General features: G+C 51.7%; 1 protein-coding gene and 1 long non-coding RNA gene across 21 annotated transcripts in view; one reads left to right on the top strand and one right to left on the bottom strand.

Annotated features, from left to right (window-relative positions):
- The window catches only part of RBPMS (RNA binding protein, mRNA processing factor), a 171,540-nt gene that overhangs the window by 23,687 nt on the left and 128,221 nt on the right, over positions 1-19,632 (bottom strand). The gene's annotated exons all lie outside the window — the stretch shown is intronic.
- Positions 4-17,711, top strand: LOC103346343 (uncharacterized). The gene is made up of 2 exons (XR_515776.5): positions 4-15,084; positions 15,986-17,711. It is a non-coding gene; the product is annotated as an uncharacterized LOC103346343 (long non-coding RNA).

Here is a 19,632-nt window from a genome sequence, read left to right as displayed (position 1 = left end):
AAGAAAAGAATAAGGGAAGAGTTAGTGCTTTCAAACCAGAAAACCCCACACCCGCAACCCCGAGTCCCGGGCAGCGCCGGAAGCCGGATCACTCTCAGGCCTGAACAACCAGTGGCTTTGGTTCCCCGGACTCCAAGGCAGGGAGTGGCAGACACAGAACTAGGCACATGGCGGGGGGCAGCCAGCACCGCCAGCCCGCTGGACCCTCTGAGAATCAGGCCCGGAACTGGCCTGGGCCCACTCGGACACTCTGACGTCTTGCCAGCTGCTGCTGGGGAGCCCACATACTGTAGGAATGGTCCCGCGCAAACTCAAATGCGGCTCTCTCCAGGGAGAAGAGAGTCGAGTCGGCATGGGGAGAGCCCGCTACAGAGCACCTGGGAGAAAGCGACTCAGCGGGGGGACCAGCGCTCAGACGCTCCCGCTTGGCTCGCCAGAGCACAGGGCCCAACGCTGTAGCCACAAGGCATCTCTGGTAAGAATCCAGAGCGTGGACGTGAACAGCCGTGAGTGTCTGTAACGAAGCCGAACAGGGTTTGCAGCTGCCGTTTCCACCGACTGCATTTTCCAGGGAAAAGAGTGATGTATGTTGCCAACTGCCGAGGCTAAATGTTCTCCTGCAGCTCCAGCTGCAGTCAGGTCAAGCTGCAGTTTGCCAGAGCTCGGGGCAAGGGCCGGCGCCTCACCCCGTATCGGGGGGCAATCCATTAAGAGTAATGGCAAACCCGCGAGGGAGCCCCTCCACCGCGGCAAAAAGACCGGCGGTCGATAGCGAGGGATTTGGAGCCCGCGGAGCAGCAATCTGGAGATGTGCTTTTATCACCTGTCAAAATCCGAAACCAAGGACGCTCCCCGGGACTGCCGAGGGAGGCAGGGAAAGGAGACTGGGCAAAGTCATTCGTGAGCCACGGCTAAAACAGAGCCGCTTCGCTCCTCCCCAGCACCCGGGCAGCCGTTTCAGGGCTGCCGTCTCCCTCGGAAACTCGGGGGCTCGGCAGGGTCCCCCTGACAAGGGAGGGGGGGCTGGGGACAGCCAGCTGCTGGGGCACGGGGCTGCTTGGCGGGGGCGAGTCCATTCAGCAGGTGAATTCACCTCGCCTTCACTCCCGGGGCACAGCGTGATCTCACACACATCTCCTCGCCATGAGGCAGTCAAGCACACCCCCTCCCTCTGCCTAGGGCCGGGGCTGGAGCCAGCAGGCCACAGGAGTGGACCGAGCACATCTGACGACCAGGCCCACACCACCTGCTGCAGGGTCCCAGGCTGTGCAGGTGCAGCCCACGGCACCCGCGGTCCTCGCTGAGGGGCTGAGCACGCCTACCAGACCCCCGTGTTTCCGGTCATGACGAGGCCATCTGATTCCCATTAGGGAAACTCTTGTGGGAGCCCAGCTAGTGGAAACTAACCCCTGCCAGACCCAGTGCCTTGGATTTTAAACAAACAGCCATTCTCAGGAATGGCGAGCTATTACTGCTGCTGTTGTTGTTATTTTAGCTACCAGACTATTTTAAGATGTTCTGAGCCCTTTTTTAAAAGTCAAGAGCGTCTCAAGCCCCAGCTTGAGACAATTCTCTAGTCCACGCCGGCCCGGTGCCTGCTACACACAGCTGATCCAAGATCTTCAGGGGCACGTGTGTGGCCCGTAGCCTGCCAGTGCGCAACCTGCGGACCTGACCCGCGGAGGGGCTTCCTTCAGAAGGCTTACAAAACGACTTGAGTATGTCCCTTATGCTATCTGGCCCTAAAGCAATGAATAACAGATAAGATAAATCAGGCTGATTGCTGCGACTGATAACTGCCAGTCCTTCCTACATTTTCATCCCCAAGCAATAGCTCCCACTGGGTTTACCATGCTCAGAGACACGTGCACAAAGGCCAGTCCAGAAGAAACTTCCTTTGAGACTTGCCAGACGCAAAGTTGCTCAAGGAACAGAGGCCGAGTGGGAGTGGAGCACAGGCCTCGAGGAGACGGGGGTGAGAGCACACTTGCGAAATCCCTCGGTATAGCCTTTTTTTTTTTTAAAGTTATTTATGTATTCGAGTGGTAGAGGTGGGGGAGGGGGAAGGGAAGAGGAGAGGGAGAGAGGGAATGAGAGAATGAGAGAATGAGAGAGAGAGAGAGGCTTTAAGCAGGGTGGGCCTTGGCACAATGAGCTCTTTTTTGGTTGGTGATGCACACGAGGCTGGAGGAGTGGGCTGTAAGCACAGGGGAGCGGCGCGGCCCCCACACCCCCGGAGTCACTCACTGCCCACCCTGCTCTCGGCTGACAAGGCAGGGGCAAGAGCTGCTAGGGGGAACTGGAGCCAGGGAGGGGGAGGATTCTTGTGGACAAAGGCGGGCTCTTGACCACCCAGAGTGAGGCAGGCAAGAGGGCAGATCAAGGGGCCCAGGCCCCTCTGTCTGTCAGGGTTAATCCCACCCTGCAGAGGAGCCCGAAATCCTTTCCCAGTGCCCCAGCCTGGCCACAGCCAGGCTCCCTCTGCGCCTTCTGAGGATACTGTTGTCCACAGCCCCAGTGTACATCTGAATAGGCCTTTTTCCTCGCATGAGAATGCACTCCGAAAAACCAGGCCTAGAAGCTTCCACCTCCAGCCTCTTTGACAAGGCATCCTAGGGGGAGGGAGGGGGGTCCCTCCTGAGCTGGGAAAGATGGCCTGGTGGGCCCTGCCACTGTAGGTGCCGCTTCCAGGCTAAGGGCACAGCGAAACAGAGACAGGGACGCGGCATTCTCAGCGACAACTTGGAGACGCAGGGATGAGCAAAGTCCCGACGCACTTGCATGCCGCAAGCCCGAGGAGAACGGAGACCGTGTCTGACTTAATGTCGTCTGTCTCCTAGAAAGTACCGCCTGAAGTGTTCTGTACTGACCCAGCCCCTTCCGCGCCTGTCCTGCCAGGGTCCGGATTTCAGTAGACGGTGCCATGCACAGCTGCCCCAGTCCCACACACCTGGCCGGCAGTCACCCCTTCTCCTTCATGTGCAACCTTCCGCCAGCGTCCTGCCCAATCTATCCCACCATTCACTATGACCTCCACCCACTACTCGATCACTGAAAAGGCTACTCAAGGGTCCTCCTTGGGCTGGCACCTTGGCAAGGAGGGTTAAGACACCACGTACGGTGCTGGCATCCTATATGGGCGCAGGTTCGAGTCCCGGCTACTCCACTTCTGATCCAGCTCCCTGCTGATGGCCTGGGAAAGCAGCTGATGATGGCCCAAGTGCTTGGGCCCCTCTACCCACATGGCAGAGCTGGCCGAAGCTCCTGGCTCCTGACTTCCTCCAGCCCAGCCCTAGCCATTGAGGCCATTCTCATTGTAAACCAGAGAAGAAGATCTCTTTCTCTGTGTCTCTTTTTTGGACACACACACTAAAAGGAATCCTGGCTGCCACATTGAAGCCAAGAGAACGATTTGGGGGGGGGTATTTATTTGAGGGGCAGAGTTACAGAGAGACAGAGGGTGAGACAGAGTGAACCATCTACTTGTTCACTCCCCAAATGACAGCAATGGCCAGAGATGGACTGATCCAAAGCCAGGAGCCAAGAGTTTCTTCCGGGTCTCCCACATGGTGCAGGGGCCTAAGCACTTGGGCCATCTTCTGCTGCTTTCCCAGGCCATAGCAGAGAGCTGGATCAGAAGAGCAGCTGGGACACGAACCAGAGCCCATAAGGGACACTGGCGCTGGAGCAGAGGCTTAGCCCACTATGCCACAGCGCCGGTGGCCCCGAAGAGAACATTTAAAACACACAGTTCAGTCACGTCACCTTCCCATACAGCCTTCTGTGACGTTCCCTTGCTCTCCGGACAGTTGAGTTGCACTTGTCACGGCCCTTGTCCTCCCCTCATGATCTAGGCTCGGTCTCTGCCACTTCCAGGTGTCCCTTGGTCACACACCACACCGCTCTCTCTGCCCGGGGCGGCTGCTGCTGCTTCCTTTCACCTGACCGAACCTCAGGAGGCCTCTTAGAAGCCACTCCCAGGGGAGCCCGGCCCCATGCCCTGATTTGAAGATTGCCATGTCCATGTACCGCTGCACTGCACCTGCCCGATGGCAGGAGTTGCCTGCTGGACCCCAAAAGCCCCTACTCTGCTTACCAGTGCCCAGCCCCGCTCTCCCTCGGGTGGGGGGTGATGGTTTCACAGACCCCGTAGAACACCGGTGGTCTTCATCTCTAGCTTTCTGTCCACTGAACTTTCTAGAATAAACTTAGGGAGTCTTCCAGGACAGCTTGTCTGGTAAATGGATTCATTCAGGAAAAATAGCAACCATGACATTTAAGGTCAAAACACAATGAAAAATTCCATTTTTACACAGAAAAAAAAATCAATTTTGAAACAAGATAAACAAATCAGGCATTCTGTTAGCACTCCCAGGGGGCGTATGTCAGGATCCAGGCCTGCTAAGTAAACCCTTCAACAGTCAACTTCACGAGGCCCACTGTTAGAGGCTGTTCTGGAATTAGGGTTAAGAATCCAGCCCAAGAGGGCCAGTGCTATGATGCAGTGGGCTTGCAATGCAGTTCTGCTTCTGATCCAGCTCCCCGCTAACGTGACTGGAAGAGCAGCAGAAGACGGCCCGAAGAGTCGGGCTCCTTCCACCTGTGCAAGAGCCCTGGATGCCGTCCCTGGTTCCTGGCTTTGGCCTGGCCCAGCCCTGGCTCTTGTGGCCATTTGGGGAGTGAATCAGGACGGAAGATCTCTATCTCTCCCTGTTACTCTGTGTTTCAAATAAACAAACCTTAAAAAAATTATTTATTTATTTGAAAGGCAAATTGACAGAGCGGGGAGAGAGATTATAGGGAGCTGCTTAGGAGTCTAAAACCAAGTCTGTGTGCAGGCCCCCACCGTTTCCACCTGTTCTCTTCATAGACCCCGCTTGCTCCCTTTGCCTCATTAACTTTGGTTACTTCAGGACTCTATAGCTTTGACCTCCACTCCGATATAAGTGTCCTAAATCGAACTCAAATCACCCTGAAGGGAACATACTGTCGCTCATCAACAAATTCTTCTTACCTCCAATATTTCCTCTACTCTGTGTGTTCGGGTTAAACACCTCCTTTACTAGCCTTAGCGAAGCAAATAGCCACCGAGATGACGGGGACAACGGGGAAAATGACAGGGTGGGGATGGTGACAGCAGCAAATGCGGAGCGCTCTGTGTGATGCACCAGCATCCGGGCCGCTCAGTACCGGGGACCAAGGCACAGACAGGTCGTACACGTAGCCCAGTAACTCACAGCAGAGGCAGAGCCAGGATGTGACCGAATCAAGGCCGTCCCCAATTCGCACGCCACTGCCTCTCCATAGGGACTGTCTCCACCCACTCACTGTAAAGACAAGCCTCTTTCCCCCGGTCTTTCTTCCCTTCCCTCTCTGTTCTGCCCCAATGCAAGCGCTCACCCACGGGGTGGTAACAGCCTGCTGGCCTTACTTCCTACCCTCTCCTCACTGCAGTAGTTCTCTCACAGTATATACTCTGGGAGCAACTTTTTTTTTTTTTTTTTAAACAGGCAGAGTGGACAGTGAGAGAGAGAGACAGAGAGAAAGGTCTTCCTTTGCCGTTGGTTCACCCCGCAATGGCTGCTGCGGCCGGTGCACCACGCCGATCCAAAGCCAGGAGCCAGGTGCTTCTCCCGGTCTCCCATGCGGGTGCAGGGCCCAAGCACTTGGGCCATCCTCCACTGTACTCCCTGGCCATAGCAGAGAGCTGGCCTGGAAGAGGGGCAACCGGGACAGAATCCGGCGCCCCAACCGGGATTAGAACCCAGTGTGCCGGCGCCGCAAGGCGGAGGATTAGCCTGTTGAGCCGTGGCGCCGGCCAGACTGTCATAACTGTTAGCAAGTGCTGTGTCAGTAACAAATCTTTGAGTGTGTTTTGTTTCAGATAAATTCTAAGGAATGAGCATTTTGAAAACTAGACAAACATTCTTCCATTCACTGGTTCACTCCCAAATTCCTGCAACAAGCCAGGGCTGGGCAGAGCCAGAGCCAGTAGCCTGGAACTCCATCTTGGTTTCCTAGCTGGGTGGCAGGAAACTAAGTCACTCCGGCAACATCTGCTGCCTCCCAGGGTGCACCTGAGCAGGAAGCTGGACTGGAAATAGTAGCTGCGACTGGAGCCAGGTCCTTGATACCAGATGCCAGGACTCAAGCAGCAACTTCGCTCTCTGAGCCAAATGCCCACACCAGGATAGCATTTTTAAGGACCTCAATACATCTTGCTGGGTTGAAATGCTGTTCTCCAAAGAAACAGTTACATCTGTATCAACTTTTAACACGACAGTACTGAAAATCATTTAAAAAACAAAGCTAGGAGTAGATAATTAGCCTATCAGAGGACTTGGGTTTGATTTCCTGCCTCTGATTTCAGCTTCCTGCCAATGCAGACCTTGGGAGGCAGCACTGATGGCGCCAGTAACTGAGCTCCTGCCACTCACGTGGGAGACCTGGATGGCAACCCCAGCTCCCAGGTCAGCCTCGTTCCAATCCCAGACCAGCTGTTACAGCCATGTGGAATGCCAGTGGATGGGAACTCTCTCAAATTAATGAATATTTTAAAATATTTTAGAGGCTGGCACTGTGACATAGAGGGTAAAGCCGCCGCCTGCAGTGCTGCCATCCCATATGGGTGCCGGTTCTAATACCAGCTGCTCCACTTCTGATCCAGCTCTCTGCTATGGCCTGAGAAAGCAATGGAAGATGGTCCAAGTGCTTGGGCCCTTGCACCCACGCAGGAGACCAGGAAGAAGCTCTTGGCTCCTGGATTCGGATCGGCGCAGCTCCGGCCATTGTGGCCATTTGGGGAGTGAACCAGCAGACAGAACACCTCTCTCTCTGTCTTTCCCTCTCAAATGCCTGGTAGCTCTACCATTCAAATAAATAAATAAAATCTTTTAAAAATCTTTTCCCCTTGCCAAACTACAATTTCCTATTGCTAGGACACAGAAGATACACAATAAAACCAGTTTAACTGATGTTACCAAGTGCCTGCAATTTACAACTAACAAGCACACACAAACTTGAGAACAATATACTAACACAATGATTTGCAGTTTAGCACATTCCCTTGACTTTTTAGAAAATGTCAGCCTAAATCTCCAAAGGTTCCAGTGCCTGATGAAAAGGCAGATATTTTAACTTTTCACAGTTACCAGTTTCAAAAAGATTGCTACTGACGTAAGGAACTGATGAATCCAAACCCAAAATCTACATTTCAGAGTACAAACAACACAAATCCAGATACACACACAATCGTAGTCACAAATCCAGACACACACGCATAGTCTAGGTGATGGGCCGTGTGCTGAATTTGTGGCTTGAGTTGTGTGTGCAAATGGAGTTCCACGTTTGGTCCACTCCCCTTTGCTCTCAGGGTCGGCTGTCCACCTCTGCTCTGTGTGTCTACCTTGGCTGCACAACATTAAGAGAGGAGAGGGCTGTGGGCACCCGAATGCCCTGCCTCCACCTTTCTCTGCTTGTCTCTGATGTTACACAAAGCCTGGTTTATAATCCACTGCAGAGGAAGTAACCCTAAATGAAATAGAAGCGGCCACTTCGAAAAGTCCCAGAAAGCATTTGTCCTGGAGCTCAAGAAATGCACCCATCTTTACGGAAACAACAAAACAAGCCCTAGCTTAGGCCAACGTTCTGGACCCCAAGGATGCTTTCCAATCACTGGAATGCAAGCAACGCAGACTAAACAGAAGGCAAAGAACTACTGGAGTAAACTACCATTGTTTCTACAGGTGAACAGGTCAAAAATTTTATTGGGTTTCCTATTATCTCGGGTGATATAATTCAGACTCACAGGAATTAAAAATGTGATTTAACCTTGCCTCTCCCCCAGGGATGGCCGGTGCACTGAGACATCAAGGCATGGGCGTGGCCAGAGAACGCACTAACTGTGGCCGGAGCCCCAGTAACTGTCATTGACCAGGCTTTCCAGAACCATTCCTGACCCGGCATAACGCCACGTGAGGCTCACGGAGCCACGCTGAGCATCATGGGTGGGATGTGCAGCCACCGTCACCCCCACGCTGCAGGGACTCGTCTTGACTGGTTCTTGGCCACCGCACTGCAGCCACAAGGTAACCACCCGCTGCCGCCACTGCCACTCCAAGCGAAGAGAAGCTAATGATGCTTCTGCTGTTAGGAACTAAGCGAATTATTTAAATATTCATCTCCTGGGATAAGCGGGTTTGCAGCCAGGGCTTTGTTCTACATTAACGCTCACAAAAGGTCTGTGGAGAGCTACCTAAAAAGCTGTCCAGCTTCTGAAACGATAACACAAAACGGGGGTGGGGGAGACTATACAGATGTTCACGAGGGTAAACTGTTAGAAAAACTAAAACATTTCTTTAATGGGTTTCAGAAAGCTGAGATAGAGTTGTTTATCCATATTTTCAAAGACACCTAGAAACAAGAAAAAATGAACTCTGGAAACCAGTATGCTTAGAGACAAACTACGTGAATATGTTCGTATGTGCCTAGAAATAAGAACAAGCATTTATTTAGTATTTATGTGTCAGATCCCTACCCAGTGGAATGTCTCACGTAACGTCCCCTAAATCCTTCAAGCTGCATGCTAACACGTCCTCTTCACAGGTAAAGAAACAGAAGCTTGGCGGGGTGTCCAAGGCTACAGGCTTACAGGTGGAGGTGAAGGAGTGCCAGTCTACAGGGTTGGCTCCCAGAGTTTGCTCATGGACACATCACCAGCTCCAAGTTGCTCGATTGCCATGTTTTTCTCAAGTTAAAATGCAAATTCCATGTTTAAGCTAAAAGCTAACAAGCAATCTTTTTATCTCACGGAAGTAATTTAATCTAGCTTGGCTTTGGTGGAAAAGACAAACAGGCTGTGGGGAAAGCAAAAAGAATATTGCTGTTAGCCGGGAAGAGCAATGCCACGGCTTGAGCCCTGCGCTGCTCTGCACCCCGAGGCGGTCCTCACAGCGCCCAGGGACGTGGGGACGGCTGTTGCACACTTCCCGGTGCCATCACGGTTTCCCATCTCTCTCACAGAGGCCAAGGAGTCATTCACACAAACAACGGAAAGTCTCCAACTGCCAGCTCCCGGGAACCGAGAAACACTCACAGGGACAAAGCCACCACAGGTAACAATGTTGCTGGGCGTGGAAACTGCCCGCCAAATGCTTCTGCTCTCCTTCAGTTTTAGCATCTGCTGGACTCGGATTAAATTCTGAGGGCGACGCCGAAGTCCGCTTCCAGAAACAGCCACCGCTGTCTCAATGGAAGTGTCCCTGCTTTGTCCCCAGGCTCTCAGAGGCGGGGTGTGTGTGTGTGTGTGTGTGTGTGTGTGTTCCACGGCGGCACTGAGGGAGCATTGCGCCTGGATCGTGGGGGAATGAGGGGGCTGGATCCGGAGACCACAAGTCCACAAGACCAGTGAAATCTCTGGGTGGACCCCAGGTGAGAATAACAGAGAGACAGGCAGCTCAGGGCCAGCAGGAAAAAAATACAAAGCATCCCAAAGTGGCGATTCAAATGCAGGGTGGACGCCATCACCCTTGAAGTTTCCAGCCCACGGGATGTGACATCCGGGATCAGAGCGCTGGATCCAACTCCCTGCTGATGCAGCTGGGAGAGCAAGTGCTTGGGCCCCTGCCATCCATGTGGGAGACCCAGATGGAATTCTGGGCTTCTGGCTTTGGCCTGGCTGCTGTGTCCATCTGGGGAGTGAGCCAGCAGATAGAAGGTCTCTCTCTCTCTCTCTCGATGTCACTCTCTTTCAAATAAATAAATCCTAAAAAACAAGAAGCCCAACTGGCCAACCACCTCTCTCTGCCCACTCCACAGGCTGCAGTGTGGATTCCCGGCTACCACAGCTGCACCTCGGGCCCCTGCCTGGCTGAACTTTATTTTCCTGTTTCTCTTCATCTCTTCTAAAGATCAGAGAGATCCAACCACAAGTTTAAAACTGACCCTAACAAAAGCCTAGGTTTTACTGATACAGGAGGCTAATAGCTCCGCTGTGTTGTTGATGTTCCAGGGAGATAAACAGCGAAAACTTGGCAAATGCTAATGTAAATATCACCCCCTCCCACCCGCTCATTCCTGATGACTGCACTCATTCCTGGGGAGTGAGCGACGGGCAGAGTCCACCAAGCAGAGCAGGGCATCCTAACCCTGTCAGACGCACCAGGCTACCAAAGAGAACTGAAGGGGTGTAGGCTACGTGTGGCCATTTAGGGGAATGACAGGTAATTCTCTCCCCCGAGAACCACTGCTGTGTGAGGACCAGATTCCTTTCTTTACTTTTTTATTTTTTTTAATTTATTTTTTTTGACAGGCAGAGTTAGACAGTCAGAGAGAGAGAGAGAGAGAGAGACAGACAGACAGACAGAGAGACAGAGAGAGAGAGAGAAAGGTCTTCCTTTTTCCATTGGTTCATCCCCAGAGTGGCTACTATGGCCGGCACGCTGCGCTGATCCAAAGCCAGGAGCCAGGTGCTTCCTCCTGGTCTCCCATGCGGGTTCAGGGCCCAAGCACTTGGGCCATCCTCCACTGCACTCCTGGGCCACAGCAGAGAGCTGGCCTGGAAGAGGGGCAACCGGGACAGGACCGGCGCCCCAACCGGGACTAGAACCTGGGGTGCCGGCACCACAGGCAGAGGATTAGCCTATTGAGCCATGGCGATGGCCCATCAGATTCCTTTCAAACCCTGAAAGGTTGCCTGTCAGTCTTGATCTTTTTCCATTTAACTCTGATGCAAAGCCAAGGAAACCTGGGCATGTGGCTGGTAACTGGCATGACTTGTGGGGTTTGGTAGGCGATCCAGAATCTCTCCAAGGCCAAGAGGCAGAACACTTTACCATAGAACAGGCATGTCTAAGACAATCCAGTACAGATGAGGTCCCCCAGAAACAGAGAACTAGTAGCTGGTTAGGCACTATGAAGATGGCCATAACAGCGAGATCATCCATCCGCTGGCCGCAACAGCCAGGACTGTGCCAGGCGAAAGCCAGGAGCCTGGAACTCCATCCGAGTCTCTGAAAGCACGTGGGCCATCTTCTCCTGCCTTCACAGGAAGTAGGAACAGGAGCAGGGCAGCAGGGACTCGTACGGGCATTCTCAAATGGGACGCCAGCATCGCAAGCGGTGGCATACGTCGCTGCACTGCAACACTGGTCCTAGTCATAAGTTTTCTAAAGGAAAACTGGGCGGGCAAAGGCTCAGAGTTCAAATCTATAGAGAGAGGCTATAGTTAAATAACTATGAAATGGCATTTTCTCTCTATTTACAAGCACTGAGAGAGCAGATCATAGACCACGATGTGTAGGACGAGCCCATTCTTATACACCATGCACACACTTAGCAGTAGGCAGATCTCGGTTTCAGAGCCCCGCTCTGCCATCACCAGGATGGGACCCCTGTTAAGTCACTAATTTCTTTCCATCAAATGTTATTAAGAGAGGAGAAGGACGGTAAAAGGAGGAAGAACAGTAGCAGCCCCTTTGCTTATAGGTTGCCCTAAGAATTCAGTGAGCCAGGTAAAGGGCTTAGACAACTCACACATTCAGTAATACCATTCCCACCATCTCTGGAGAGTGGATTTTACACACTGTTTTTTGCTCATTCAAGCTTCTGACTTATTACCACGATCATGGATTATTTCTGTTGTTTCTTTTTAAAAAGATGAAACCGTGATGGATGACAAGGGCTGTTTGAGGATGAAGGCAAAGTACAGCATACACGTGGGCTCAGCCTGACAGCCCCTGGGGAGAAACAGTCAAGCACCCTTCCACAGATGAACGGATAAACGAAACACGACACATCCACACCATGGATTGCTGGTCGGCCATCAAAAAGATGGGGGTTCTGACATCTGCCACAGCACGGATGAACCTCGAAAACACCCTGCAAGTTAAGGAAAGCAGACAGAAAGGGACGCGTATTGCATGAGTGCGCTTCCATGAGCTATCTGGAAAAGATAAACTCATCAGGACAGAGAGCAGATGAAATCCTACGGGGCCCCAGGGTAGGAGGGCACAGAGAACTATTGCTTAACGGTTTGGGTTTCTGTTTGAAGTGATGAAAATATTTTGGAAATAGATAGTTGTCATGGTTGCAAAACACTCTGAATGTAATTAATGTCCCTGAATCGTGCACTCAAAAATGGCAAACTTCACGTCATGTGTTTTAGCTGGTTTTACAGATTAACAGTGTACCCGAAAACACTGAATTACATACTTTCAGTGAGTGAACGCGACAGTCGATGAATTATACATCACGAGCTGCTGAAACAAACAAAACACGACGGCTCTGAATCCCAGCCGGCAGCTCACCGAATGTGAGCACGGATACAGCCGAACAGCCCTGGGCGTCACTCCTCATCCTTCACACGAGGGTAACTGCCTCTATGAAGTAGGTTGTGAAGGGCACAGGAAATACAGAGAGCGCAGCAGAGTGCTTCTACTAACTGCGGCGGCCATCATCCTCGTCCTCCTTACACGACGGCCCATTCCGGAAGATGCGTGAATCACTTACTGACCCCCGGTGTCACCCATCCTCACCAGTATGGCGGATCCAGAGACACCCGGGAGGGGCCGTCCGGCAGATGTAACTGTGGGAGAGCCCCCTCCTGCATGTCCCATGAATAACTCCTCCCCTCCCCCTCCTTATCCAGTGGGCGGGACCAGCCCAACCAACAGCTCCTTACCAGAGACTTCAGAGGGTGCAAAACCCTGCTGCGGAGGCTCCGTGAGCACCTGGGACCTCCCACCTGAAAGCAACCCAACCGCCCACGGAAACAGGGTCCCCTCCTTAAGGATCACGCATTCTAGAATCATCTGTGTGGACGCCATGGTAACCATGATAACGAAACAAGCCAAGGAACTGCAGACTGCTGGTTCTTGATCTCAAGAGCTCAACCGACCCGGCCCCTTCGCCCGTTTCTCACGGCAGCTCCTCCTTCCAATCTTCCCCTCATTTCCCCCAGGCTGGATCCTGGCCAACTTCTCCTGTTCTCCCACAGAGCTGAGGCCCGGCCCGGGACCCTGGGGTGTGGCGGTGGTGAGGTTCTGTGACATGGATCATAATGCCCACGGCACGTATGGGGAGGGGCCGGCTGGTGACCTCTGAGGAGTAGGCTGTGCACTGTGGTTGTAACCAGTGGCTGCGGGCCAGCTCGTGCCTAACACCATAGCCGTGTATTACAGATGCCTCGGAGCGAAGAGCAACTGTTTAGAAAGCTGTCCCTGGACCTTTAATGAGGATTGATGGAAGGAGATGAGCACGGAAGAACGAAGCCGTCGTCTAGAGCGAGGCCGCCGTGGGGGCTGCACCCGGGGCCGCGGGGCCTTTCCACACAGTGACTGCCGCAGACCCAGGAGGAGCCGCCTGCCCCACGGCTGGCAGCGTGCTGTTAGCTCTGGTCCGGGAAGAGTTGTTCTCAGGGTGTGCTAGCTTCCCACACGAGAATATCTTTAGATGAGAAACCAGGCCCGCAGGGGCAAGCGGTGCTGGAAATACACAGAGGTGCAGAGTGCATGGGGGCGGGGGGTGTTTCCTGAGTGCACGGCGGGACAGCGAGCCCGCGTGGCCTTTTAAGGCTGCAGCGCCGCCGTGCCATCGGCACCGTCACCCTTGCACTTGGCATGATGCAGCTTTAACCCTCCTCTTCATTTCTGCGGGTGAGAAGACACCCAAAGCCAAGCTGCACGGCCGGGTTCTCTCCGGCCACTCAAGGTCCCTTCTCACCCATCTCCTTCAGTTCCCGACACCTTCCGAATCCAAGGCAACTGTAACTGCACTAAGGATTCCATCGCCTTCGAGAATCCGTCACACACCTCCAGCTCACCTCTGATCGGGTGTTAAGAGTTATGGTTTCCCTGAACAAAGTCACTTCCACACCCCCGAACTTTCCAAGTTGTTCTAATGGACCGGAATGCAACTCATTTACACCCAGGACTAGCTGCAGGAAGGGCGGGTTTGCTTAGGAGAACCAGCCGTCACGGCCAGCAGGGCTGAGCTGAACCATTCAGTCACAGAGGCTCCCCACTCTTCAGAGCCATTCCCACAAACCGAGATCATGAAGGGCGCTCAGGTGAGCGCGGGATTAGCCTTGCTCCTTGAAGCCCAGGGAGCAAAGAGGTCACTAAGAGTTAAGTCTCTGGGTGTATGGAGTTTGGTTAGTAGGAGAGAAAGTGGCGCTAATATAATTAACTTATGAAGTGTTCCACTTCTACTATGCATCTGACATTATGCAAAGTCTACACCTTACTTCTCAGTGAGCCTGGGGATGAGAAACTAACTGGCAATTTCTCATACGGACTGAATACAGATCTACAGCGGTAGCCGACCCGTGCGGGAACTAACTCACGGGTGGAGAGACAAACTACACGGGAGACTTGAGGTGACTTCTGCAGGACAGGCAGCTAATTTGAAAAGGAACTGAATTAATGGCCAGGGGATGGGCACTCCAGGCACAGGGCACAGGGGTCTTCACATGCCTCCCCAGTACTGAGCAGTGCTGGAGAACGGCTCAGGAGAGCGCAGCAGCTGGGATGAGCGTCGAGACAGAGAACGCGAAGGGCCCACAGGCTGAGCTAAGGGGGTGAGACTCTGTCCAGGGCAACAGGGCTCTTCTCGTGTCACTGCAGGGATCCGCCACCCAGTGAGCAAGCCACACGTCTCCGATCATTCTCAGTAAGTGGATACACTTCACCGTGTGGATTCAGGAGAAAAGCCTCAGAGCACCCAGGCCAGCGGGAGCAGCCGGGACCAGCAGCAGTGGCGCCCTGGGGGCTCAGGCCTGGGCCCATCACGTACGCTTTCCTATTGCAGGCTTCACCGCCACCTCTGCTCCTCTCCGGCAGTCTCCGGTCTGCTGACCTCGAGTCTCGCGACTGCCTCACTTTAGAGAGTAACACAGCTCCTTCCAGCAACCAGAAGTGACGGGCTTTGCTTCCAGTCCACTGCCCGAGAGCGCCCATTGTTGCTCCAGTCCAAGTCTCGCTCTGCTACCTGACGCTCTGCTTTATGCCTCCTGAACGTTCAGCCCGCGTCAGGGAGGAAGCCAGCGGGTTCGGAAAGGCCACCCTCTACGTCCGTTTGCCCTACCAGGTAGCACTTAAAATACATAAATAGGGATGACGAGGGGAGGAAAAACAGGCCTTTCTGAAGTTTCTGCAGAATTGCTTTTGCAGATTTTTCCACTGTGGGGGCAGGGGAAGGGGGGGGGGTCAAGTGAAGGGATTACATGATCTAAAATGGCTTCTGAAAGAATCACACAGCTTCCTGTTTGCCCATCTCCTTTGCTGATATGGAGCCTGGGGTCTCGGGAGAGGCCAGTCTAATATTTTAGACTTCTAAAGAGTTCTCTCGGATTTAAACCTGAAGTGGGAGACTGCTAATTGCGAAATTTAACTTCTACCCAAAATGACTACCTTAAAAACTTAGCTCAACCTTTGTGTCTCTGTGTGCCAAAAGTCACGTTAAATGCCTATTTTAGGAAAAGAACTTAAGTGCGTTTGGGAATCGTTTACTACCTAATAAAATGGCTTAGGGAATAACTTACTGACAAGGTTTATCAAACACATCTAGACTGACTTTCTTCATAAATATACCCAATGATAAATTAAGAGAAAAGTTTTAGGAAAAAACGGCGTGTTTGGGTGAAACGACAGATTACACAGGGAACGTTCCCACGGGATTCCAGCTTTGGTCTCTTTCAAAGATAGCGTTAATAATGATCTTTAAAGGGCACGGGGGAGGCATTACAAAAATGTGCTCAAACTGGCAAACTTTACAATTAAGATTATAAAACCGCTGATGTGGCCAAATGTGCATTTTGAAAAATACACAGGATTAGACAATGAATTAGTAGACTTAAGTAATGATCATTGGTCAGTAACAGATACGGGCACTGTTCTGGAAAAATCACTTTTACACCTTTAACTTCTCCTATGCTCACTGTTCATTTCCTTCTCATCGCCGCCTTTATTTCTTCCTATCATTGCTCCAGGATGAAGGAGGAGACCAGGGCCATGTATGAGATGGAGGCAGGACTCACACACTGGAGTTCTAGGTGTGAATCTCCTTAAAGTCTCAGATACTCCAGCTGCAGTAGCAAGTCCGATCTCAGCGGGACCCTGCGAGGCTGCTAGCAGTAAAAGGACAACGAGTGACTGCACGGTTTCTGCTGGAAGGACTCAGGACCAGTATAAAGCAGTCTTGCCGCAGAAGAATGAAGTGAGTCTGATCAAGGTTTCCTAATTACTAATTTACAGAAAATACAGAAACAGACGCACTAATCAACCCAAAGATGCACTCAACATCATCCACACTACAGAGAACTATGACAAATAATCTGAGTTCCCCACCAAACTGCAAGGGAAAAAAAGGAGAATGAGAAGGACTATATCGACAGCTAAAGGAACAATGAAACACAAAGACAGGATGGATTTGGGCCTCGATTCAATCAAACAATAAAACATTGTATTTAAAATAAATATTTAAAATCTTTCTGCATTTGAATATATTTGAAATTTTCCATACCTCCCCCTAAATTTAAGAAATCACCATTAAAAACCACAACGCTTAAAGCAAGCTAACAGTCCACGTGTAAACTCTGCTGCCTGTCTACGCCCCTGGGTATCCACCAGTAGGGCCACAGCAGTTGCCACTCAGGTGTGAGGGATCCTTCTAAAACCCCAGTGGGTACCTGAAAGCATGGGTACACACACACTGTGCCACCCCCCCACCCCCATGCATAACTCGGGTAAAGCTGAATGATACATTAGGAACAGGAAGAGATTACTAACAGCAGTAGTGAAACAGAACAACGGCTGGCGCCGCGGCTCACTTGGCTAATCCTCTGCCTGTGACGCTGGCACTCTGGGTTCTAGTCCCGGTTGGGGTGCCGGATTCTGTCCCAGTTGCTCCTCCAGCTCTCTGCTGTGGTTCAGGAGTGCAGTGGAGGATGGCCCAGGTCCTTGGGCCCTGCACCCGCATGGGAGACCAGGAGGAAGCACCTGGCTCCTGGCTTCGGATCGGCGCAGCGCGCCAGCCGTGGCAGCCATTTGGGGAGTGAACCAACAGAAGGAAGACCTTTCTCTCTGTCTCCCTGTCAATGATATGCTCTAGTGAAAGTTTGCGTGAATGTGGCTTCTCTCTCATAGTCTTCCTGAACGGTGCCCACCCTTCTCAGGACCACTGGAGAGGACTCCCTGCCTCTGTGGTGCCGTGCAGTGAGGCCAGTGAGGTGGGCACTGTGACCTTACGTAAGGTTATGTGAACATGGGCAGGCAGCACGTACCATGTGCAAAGGTGGACAAAGGCACTGCTTACTTCCCTATTTATAGTGCTTTCAAATATGTATACAAGCTAATTAACACCTACATTACCTCCCATACTTGTTTTTTGTTTCAAGAATACTTGAAGGCCAGCACCGCGGCTCACTAGGCTAATCCTCCGCCTTGCGGCGCCGGCACACCAGGTTCTAGTCCCGGTCGGGGCGCCGGATTCTGTCCCGGTTGCCCCTCTTCCAGGCCAGCTCTCTGCTGTGGCCAGGGAGTGCAGTGGAGGATGGCCCAGGTGCTTGGGCCCTGCACCCCATGGGAGACCAGGAAAAGCACCTGGCTCCTGGCTCCTGGCATCGGATCAGTGCGGTGCGCCGGCCGCGGCGGCCATTGGAGGGTGAACCAACGGCAAAAGGAAGACCTTTCTCTCTGTCTCTCTCTCTCACTGTCCACTCTGCCTGTAAAAAAAAAAAAAAAAAAAAAAAAGAATACTTGAAATCTACTCTTAATAACTTAAGTAGATAATACACTGCTATTAACTACAGTCACCATGTTGTACAACAGATCTCTTGAAATTATTTCTCCTAACCGGAATTCCTACATCTCTCCTCTCTCTCACCAGTCTGCCTAAAGGGCCTAAGGCATCGGAATCAGAAACTCAATTAGATGGCTGCATTCCCATGATGATCCTAGCATTAGCCACAAAACCTATATGTCCACCCACGGGTGAACGGACACAGAAAACGTGGTCCACGCATACACTGGAATGCTAGTCATCCCTTAAAACATTCACGTAAGAGGCATCAGGATGGATGAACCAGGAGGACATGATGCTAAGTAGAATACGCCACACAGTAGAGGATGAATACTATATGATCATAGTTACAGAAGAAACCCAAAACCGTTCTTTAAAAACATTTATTTTATTTATTTATTTGAAAGGCAGAGCCAGGGTGGGGGCGGGGTGGGGTGGGTGCATCATTCCCCAAATGGCTGGGGCTGGGCCAGGCCAAAGCCAGGAGCCTGGAAGTCCATCTGGGTTTCCCACATGGCCGGCACAGACCCCAAGCACTTGGGCCATCTTCTGCCACTTCCCCAGGCTCATTAGCAGGGAGCTGGATCAGAGACAGAGCAGCAAGGACTTGAAGTGGCACACATTATGGGATGCCAGCTTAACTGGCTGCACCATTAGCACCAGCCCCACAAAATACCTTTAAATATAATACTAGGGGCTGGTGCTGTCGCGTAGCGGTTAAGGCTGCCGCCTGCAGTGCTGGCATCCTATATGGGTGCCAATTCGAATCCTGGCTGCTCTGCTTCCGATCCAGCTCTCTGCTGTGGCCTGGGAAAGCAGTAGAAGATGGCCCAAGTGCTTGGGCCCCTGCACCCACGTGGGAGACCCAGAAGCTCCGGCCATTGTAGCCAATTGGGGAATGAACCCTCGGATGGAAGCCCTCTCTCTCTCTCTGTGTTGTGTAACTCTTTCAAATAAATAAGTAAATCTTAAAAAAAAATAAATATAATACTAGCTCTGAGGGAGAGAGGGAAAGCAGCACTCCCATGTCGAGCACCTACCAAGTTTCCATGTGCATACCAGCCATCAGACTTGATGGAATTAATCTACTCTTCATAAACAGAAGATGAGAGAATCAGAGTTCAACCTGAGGCTCAAGTGTGTCTAATCTCTTGGGGGAAAAGGTCAGTGAACCCAAACAGATCTGTACAGTCATGGTTCTGAGATGCAATCAAATACTCAGTAATATTAAGAAACAACTAAAGGGCTTGTACAAACAAAGAGAAAACGTCAAACAAACCCACCCAGAACGTCTTCCTGTCTACACATCCCCCTTTCAAGAACCAAGGTCAGGTGTTAAAACAAGCAGAGAAGACAAGACATGTTCCAGGAATATTCTCTCAATGGCACACGGCTACAAAGCTAACATTTCACACTAATCTAAATATTTAACTTTCTGCCCCCCGAGCTTATTTTAAAGCATCTAGTCAATAGGATTGCTCCGTCTGTGTTACGTTTACTTTACAGGCAGACTCCTTTACGAGATAAAGTTCCTTTCTTTTTTAATTTGATGAACATTCTGGCTATTACATGTCTTGCCTTTCCACTTTTGATTTCACGGAGGGAAACTGCTAGGCACGTAGAACCAGTTTTCATTACTCTTCTGCTGACACAACCTCGAGAAGAGGAGGAAAAGAAGAAATCGCACATAATCTGTAATCGCAGTGAAATACCACAGTTCCTGAGTATTAACTTCTAAAATCCTACAGTATGTTTCGTTTCCAAACATCTTATCCTCAGCAGAGCTGCCGAGCTGGGTTTTTCTGCAGATGCTCTGCATCCTGGGCACTTGGGGAA

Source organism: Oryctolagus cuniculus, chromosome 2 (assembly GCF_051225735.1).
Source record: "Oryctolagus cuniculus isolate XC-2025 breed Fujian yellow rabbit chromosome 2, ASM5122573v1, whole genome shotgun sequence".
NCBI lineage: Eukaryota > Metazoa > Chordata > Mammalia > Lagomorpha > Leporidae > Oryctolagus > Oryctolagus cuniculus.
Note: the sequence above shows the minus strand (reverse complement) of the source record. Positions and strands in the feature narration are given on the sequence as shown.